The sequence below is a fragment of the Condylura cristata genome, unplaced genomic scaffold (assembly GCF_000260355.1).
Source record: "Condylura cristata isolate star-nosed mole 26May11 unplaced genomic scaffold, ConCri1.0 scaffold00017, whole genome shotgun sequence".
Classification (NCBI taxonomy): Eukaryota; Metazoa; Chordata; class Mammalia; order Eulipotyphla; family Talpidae; genus Condylura; species Condylura cristata.
The window spans coordinates 26900759-26909409 of NW_004567118.1; positions in this window are offsets into that span (position 1 = coordinate 26900759).

Consider the following 8651-nt stretch of genomic DNA (forward strand, 5'->3'; position numbering starts at 1 on the left):
ATGTGGGGGAAAGAATTGTCAATGATATGAGCTGACATAGTCAGACATAAAATCACATCCCCTGAAAATCCCCAGATATGCATATATATGGTTGAGATGCATGAGAAGGAAAATGATAAAAATGCTATGTAACTTCTGCTAGTGTGATTTGGACAGAGGAAAACTTCTTGAGTTTAATCTATCCCTCAGCTAAATTTCAATTTCTATTCCCATGACAGTGCATTATTTCATAACATAATAATTTATAAAATGATTACAAAACCTTAATGTTCTTTCAAATCAGTAACTGGACCTACATCCCAGCTTCCTGCAGACTTCTGAGGGACTGCTCTGTGTCCCCTCTGGGCCAATGCTAGGCTGCAATTAAACCACATTTTGTAGCTTCTGTAATGATGGACTTTTTTTTTTCTGAGACAGAAAAGTAGTTGCTGGGCTTTCAAGCTATGTGTTTAGGTATTGAGGATGAACCAAGAAGTGAAGAACACCAAACTTTAAAGCTCAGTAACTCTGTGGCAGTATGCACAATAGCTGAGACATGGAAATAATGATGTGAGTGTCCACTGATATAGGATTAAATCTAGAAGCTATGATATTCCCACACAATGAAACTATTCAGCTATAAGGAAAGATAAAATGCTAATATTTACAACAAAATGCAAGGATCTCAAGAGGATTGTCCAAAGAGAAGTAAGCTAGAAAGATAAAGACAAAGATTGGACTACTGACATATAGGAGTAAATTAAGGAAACCAAGTAGGTGAACTGATAAAGCAAAATAATCATAAACTAGCAGACTCTGAAAACTGAACTGCAATTTCTGAAGTTAAAAAGGAGGGGGAGGGAGGATGTTGCCATTTTTATGAACCCGTCATTGCTGATTTTTTGAAGAAAACTAGTTCCACTTTAGGAACAGATCTAAGACTGAAATCCCAAGCACTGGAAAAACTAAATGTTCTGTCTATGTGGTTGAAGTTTTCTCTTTTTTCAAGAGTTTGGAATCCAATTGCTTTATTAAACTATTGAAACTCCAGCAGTGACCTACCTTGTTATGTGAGAAAATTAAACACATTTTAGAAAGAGAAAGTTTAGGGGGCTAGATGGACTATGGTGGAGGGTTATTGGGCATTCATCTGAAGAGGTGAGAGTCTCTACTCCTAAATCATGTACAATGTTATAAACCACTGTTACCTCAATAATAATGATCACTCACCTAGTTAGTTACAACTGAATACATACAAATTGATAAACTGTGTTTATGTTTATTTCATACAGTTGACTCTTAAAACCCACAGCTGAGAACAAAGGCACTAAGAACGTTCAAGGAACCAGAGCCACTTCTCTACCCGTGGGACTGACATCTGTGGAACTTGCAGGATCAACACCTCTCCTGGCTTCCAGCTCTAGTTTACAAAAGGGAAAGATGGGAAGTGAGGGGAAGAACATATCTCTTTGAGCATCTGCTTAAAGCAACAAGTGAGACCCTTTAGTAAGTGGTTGTTATAAAAAGACAATAGCTTTTTTTTTGCAACTGTATTCACCAACAGCAGTAAATTAGTGAATATAATGGGAAACAATTTCATTCAAGAAACAGCAAAACTATAAAATAGCGAGGGATAAATTTCTAAAATTGTGTGAGCTGTAAAGGCATAAAACTACAAATCTTTACAGGACATGAAAGATGACTCGACTAACGGAAAAAACACATGATCATGTTCCTGGATGTAAAGATGTCATTGTAAATATTTCAGTTCTTCCTCAATGATTCTATAAATTTAATGTATTGCAAGAGCTCCAGTATAAAGTCTAATTCTCATATATTACACAATCAAGTCAGACTAGACCATATATGCTCATGTAAAACTATTTAGTAAAGCGACATTTAGAAGATAGCAGAAGAGAAAATCTTTGTGATCAAAGAATTCTTGGATATGACACCAAAAAGCATAATTCATTAGCTAATTAGATTTAAAATTTTTGCTCTGGTTATGAAACCATTAAGAGTATGTTGAACAATGCACTGGAGAAATTATTTACCAAACATACCTCCAAAAAACAGGACCGTCTCCATACTTTATGGGCCTTAGCAGAAACTGAAAATGTTTTGAAAAACATGCACTACACATATACATACACACACACACACACATATATAACACATATAGATCAATGCATATATTTATATATAATACACATAACATATATCATATATGAGATATATTTTATGTGATAACATATAAGAATATCATATATTAATGATATATAATTTATAATATATAATAAGTATTATATAAGAATAATCCTTATATATAGGATTTCAAAGACTGGTGAACACACTGAGGTGGTGGGAGGGTAGTTTTCCCAGAAAGGGCATGGAAGCTCTGTGTAGTGGGAAGAAATATTGGGGTGAGGCCAGAGGCTCACAGATGAATTCATGAGACAGTAGAGAACAAAAAGGGAGCATTCGTTAAAATGTGCTGCCCTCCCACGGAACAAGGTCTGGGAAAGGTCTGTGGGAGAAGCATTTTGGGATTCCTTTCAAAACCTGGTTTGGTGGGCTTTTCATGACTGGGAAAGTGAGTCTTTGCCAGTTTTTAGCTGCTGGGACTTCAGGTTTCCTGGAGTCTTCCCCACAGGTGTCCTGCCTGGTTCTGTTTGCCTGTTTCTGCATTGCTGGGAAGTCTTGCTAGCTCCCTATTGGTCTTGTGGACCCATGGCTGGGTTCCCATGGCAACTCTATGGGTTTCCTTTGCTTACCATTTTGTGTCTTTCAGAACTCTGCAGCCCAGTGAAGTGCAGAGACTAAGTTTTAATTTTACTAGCTGACACCTGACACTGCACTTCCTTCTGCACCTTGCCCTGTGCAGCCTTCCCTTTCGGCTGTTCCAGATTTGCCCTTTGTAATAACTGGGAAATAGGAACTCTCTCCCCCAAAGTAAAAAATCTCAATCTTTTTTGCATCTGCCCTGTGAGTGAAAAAAAATTCTCTTCCTGTCTCTATCTGGCCCTCTCCAGGAAACGTTTCTGACAGCCCAGTAGGCTGGGTTTTCTTGCTTAGCACCATGCTCCTTACCTTGCCCTCTCTCCAAGCTCCTATTTCCCCCTATTGCACTTTTATTGCATGTTCCTAATTCACAGCATTCTTGCTACATATCTGAGTTTGTTTTCCCCCTCCTCTTCTGACTACTTTTTTTTTTTTTGAAACAAGTAGGTCTCTGTGTTGAGATTAAATGTGAATAAAATTCTGCATCTTCTATGTGCGTGCACACACACACACACAACACCGAATGTTAAGCTTGTGACTGCAGAACATTAAACAAGGCATGTGGTCCTTTTAAGTGCAGGCCTTGTGTGAATGTACAGTTCACATTCCCATGAAGTCATTCTATTCAACAAAGGACATGTATCGCAAATACATAAAGGACTTTCAATACTCAATAGTAAGGAAAAAAATAACCTATCTTAAAAATGGGTCAAAGATATGAACAGACATTTCATCTGAAAGGACATAATGATGGCAAATATGCACATGGAAAGGTGTTCGACAATAACAAAATATGTTCAACATCACTAGCCATTAGGAAAATGCAAACTAAAACCATGTCCATGTAATGTGAAGAAACTTCATATTAAAAGTTAAAAGTTTGATGGGAAACACTAGGATACATATGCTATTTACTGAAAAACATGCAGTATTAAAAATAAATCCATAATAGGATGCCACTACATGCTGATCAGAATGTCTAACATAAAAGTACTGACAATATCAAGTGCTGACAAGGATGTGGAGGAATTGGCATTCTCGCTTATCGCCAGCGGGAATGTAGAACAGTACTGCCATTCATGCTAACAGTTTGCAGTTCCATATAAATTAAACAAACACTCTCCATACAACCCAGGAACCCCAAGAAACTATGTTCACACAAAATCCTGTACATGAATACTCAGTAGTTTTATTTAAATGGCCAAAAACCGCAAACAACCTAAATGTCTTTCAGCAAAGGATAATGGATAAGTTTTGGTATATCCAAACAGTGGAATACTAGTTAACAATAAGAAAGAAGAACTCAAGAACTAACATGAATTCCAAAGACTTTATTCTGACTGTGAGAACAGTCTCACACTCATGTGTTATTCCTCTGTATAACTTTTTGAAAAAGACTAAACTATGATGACTATGAATAAACAGTAATTGTCAGTGGTTAGGGTTGGAGAAAGACATGACAACAAAGGTTTTAGCAAGAGTTTTGGGGGTAATGAAACTATTCTGTCTGCTGATTATGCTTGTACCTGCATAAACCAATATATGTATTAAAACTGATAGAACTGTGTATCTCCCCAAAGCCCATTTTACTATATGTTAATATATTTTAAGTTCCCAATGTAATTTTTATTTTTCATAGTTTTACAGTGTTTGCTTTCTTTTCCAATGTAATTTTTAAATAGAAGTTGACAAACTAACATTAAAAGACAGTTAAAAGAGAAAATGTACAAGGAAAAATGAAAACATGTTGGAAAAGAACAATATTTAAAGACCTGCTCTAGCAGATTTAAAAACATCCTATAAGATGATCATATCTGCAAAATAGGGTTGGTATAGACAAATATATCTATACAGAGACACTAAATAAATGAAGTTCGAAGCAGTTACATATATAAACTTAGCGTATAATAAAGTTGACATTTTAGACCAGCAGGAACAAAATGGACTGTACATTGGGAACTAATGGATATTCATTTATATAATGCAAAGTTACACCAGAGACCAGAGTAGCATAAAAATAAATTTTAGCTGTATTAAAGAACTAACTATATAAAATAAGATGATAAAAGTGTTTTTCAGACATGTATATGTGTTACAAGAGTGTTTGCTTGAGTGTTATAACAGGAGAAGAGAGGGGAAGGAAAAAGAAGGAGCGATGAAAGGAGAGATGGGAAGGTGAAGGAGAGGAAAAGAAAGGAGAAAGGGCAGGAGGAAGGAACAAAGGAAGGAACAAACTAATGAAAGAATGAACAGAGGGAGGGAAAGAGGAACTTTCCATCAGAAGTTTAATACACACTCACCTATGAAGTAGTGTTATCGATATATGTTCTGATATGAAAAGATTTTAAAAATGTAAAGCAAAATATACAGAATGATTTCTTCCTAATAGGACTGCATAAAGATTGATCTGGAAGACTGTTCTACACTGATAAGAATGGAATAGAAGGCAAAGAAGGGAAAGCAAATCTTCACTTTTTACTCTAAACAACTTTATCACTGTATAGAGCAATGCATTATCTAGTGTTAAAATATAATTTCATCATCATGTAAGAGGTTCATCATCAACAAAGAAGTCTGAAGGGAGTTGAGGGAGTCCAGAGAAAGGCTCACCTCTGTGAGTGGCTGTCACAAGCCAGAGGATGCTCTGTGAGGTGACTGCCAGATCCTTCTTGGCTGCCAGGGCTTTTGTTCAGGACAGACCTGTGCCTTTGCCCTCCAAGGTCCCAGGACCCCAGTATGAAGTAGTTGTTGAGGAATTAGAAGATTCTTCTAGCTAAGGTTAATGTTTTAGTGTTTTGCACGTTCTAGTGCTTTGCCTAAGAAGAAAAGCAAGAAAAAGAGAAATCAAGGCAGCGTTAAACTTTGAATCTTCTACCTTGTGCTCTGAAATATGATGGTCAGTCATATTCAGTGTTCTAACTTGGGCTTAGAGACTGCAAAGCTAATAGCAAGATCCGCTTAAATACCTTGATAACCACTTCCTGTGGGCTTTACAAACCATTCAAGAACACCACTAGTAATAACTGACACCTACGTAGTGGTTTACACACACACACACACACACACACACTCTTACACACCTACAGACAGACAGTGACATAGAGTGTTTTGCCATTTATAAAATCCTCTGTACACAATGTTGTATTTGATTCTTAAAGCAGCACATGTATTACAAATATGACTTGACATATAGGAAACTAAAAGCTGTGAGAACTTCATAGTCGGACAATAATTCTCACACAGGTTCTCAGGGCCATTCCAGGTGGCCATGGGCAAGGCACGCATACCACCAGAAGGCATACCCTCGGAACATGCCAGAGGAACATTTGCAGCTTCTTTCAAAAACACTATCATTCTTTTAAATTTTATTGAGTCAACATTAGTTTGTAACATTTTATGAGTTTCAAGTGTACACCATTATATTTGACATTTGTATATACTACATTATGATCCACCAAAAGTCTAGTGTCCACTCACCACCATACAATGGACACCTTCTCTGACATTTCATGCGCTCCTGGCCCTCTTTCCCTCTGGTCACCCACCATTCTATTTGTCTGTTCTGTGTTTGCTTGCCATGTTTCTTTATATTTCACATAAGTGAAACCTTCCAATATTTGTCTTTCTCCTTCTAACTTAGTTCATTTAACACAAGGTCCTCTAGATCTATGTGTGTTGCTAAAACTGGCAACACTTCACCTGTTTTCAGACAGCTGAAATAATATCCAGTTGTGTATATGCACATCTCTTCTTGATCCATTCATCCATCGGTGGGCATGTAGCTTGTGTCCATATCTTGGCTTCTGCGACTAATGCTGCCATCCACTAAGCAGGCAGATATCTTTTTAAGTTAGTGTTGTCGTCTTTGGATAAATGCCCAGAAGTGGAATAGCTAGATCATAGGACATTTCTATTATTAACTCTTGCTGCATCCCCATACTGTTTTCCGCAGTGACAGCACCAATTTTCATTCCCAACAACAGTGCACACTATTGCCATTTTTCTACTTGTCTTTTTGATAACAGGTGTCAGGTTATACCTCGCTATGGTTTTGATTTATATTTCCCTAATGATAACTGATGGTGAGTGTCTTTTCATGTGCTTGTTGACCACCTATATATCTTTTTTTGAAAAATGTCTACTCAGTTCCTCTGCCCATTTCTTAACTGGATTACCTGCTTCTTATTGTTGAGTTGTATCTGTTTTTTATGTAACTTTATATATATATATATATATATATATATATATATCATTTGTTAATCATGTATCTGGGAAAGGATTAACATATATATAATATATATTAATATATTAATATTATATAATATTAGCAAATATCTTCTTCATTTGATATATTACCTTTCTGTTTTAGTGCTGACTTCTTTCATTGTGCAGAAGCTTTTTAGTTTGATATAGTCCCATTTATTTCTTTTTTCCTTTGCCATTGAGCTTGAATTTCCAAAGAATTTTTAAGGCTGATGTCAAGGGGCATATCACCTGTTTTCTTTTATGTAATTTTATAGTTTTAGGTCAATTTTATCTCACCAATGGAAAGAAATGGTCTGAAAAACATGACTCTAAAATATACTTGTTGATGATATAACACATGTATTTATGCATACACATAAAAATTCCATTTGTTAGAATTAATGATGTCTCAAATAATAACAGAATTCAAAATTACTTTCAGAGAATAAACAATAATATTCTCAAGGCAAATCAAGTTCTGCTTTGTACTAAAGTTATTCAGTCACTTTAATTTTATTTATAAAGCAAGTTGCTTCAATGAGAGAATTCCTGTAGCTGTGCTCATGATCTTGAAGTCCTTTAATATTGCTTGAGCATATTGGAGCTATATTTGGAACTCATGGTGAGTTAACTATCTTAAGGTCATTGAGTAAAATTATCCCCTCATGACATAATTTACCACTTCAAGTGATCTCACATAGCTTCCTACAAACAATAACAAAAAAATTAATGTAATGCATGTAGTTCTGCATAAAACCATTCTTAGTTTCAAAGTTATGATCTGTGGTCCTTAGAACCAGTAAAACACATTTAAAAAATATTATAGGACATCCCTTTGTTCTTCTTAAAGAAACTTAGAAAGAACTTGAACTTCAGTTGGGACAATATAGAGGATCTAATGATTCTTCTTAAATCATAGACAAATCTGTAGGAATCTTGTTCTTCCCACAAGATGTGATTGTGAGTCCATTGCTCTTTTTAGAGTCACTTAGTCAGCAACCCCCTCACTCCTTTAAGCATGCTTATAAAATTGCCATGGGAGATCAGTAGTTTCCATCTTCAGATATAATTTCTAGCTAAAGATGAGACTTAAAAACTTCTTTTAAAATAATTTTTAAAAAGATTTATTTATGCATATAAAAATTGGGGTACAGGTGAGAAATATTGGGGGAGGGTGGAGGATTCCCAGAGACAGAGTGGGGAACAGAGCAGGCAGATCTACTGAAACACACTGTTGAGGGGAGCAGTGGGCGAGTCAGGAGAGGTATGCTGTACCATGTAGTCAGTTCCCTGACAAGAATAGAACTCACACTGCAGTGGCTGTGGAGAGCTTCATAGTGCTAAGACTTAACCTCTTGTACCACCAGTGGTGGCCTAAGAGACTTAAAAACTTCTGTTTAAAAAAGAAAAATCTGAAAAAAAAAAAAGAAAAATCTGGATGGAAAAAAAAGAAAAAAGAAAAATCTGTTCCATCCATGTTGCTGCAAAAGGCATGAATTTATCTTTTTTGATTGCTGAGTAATATTCCATTGTGCATATGTACCACATCTTTTTTTTTTTTTAAGATTTATTTATTTATTCATATAGAACTGGGGTACAGGCCAGAGATGTGGAGGATGAAAGGATTCACCAGGGACAGAGTGGGG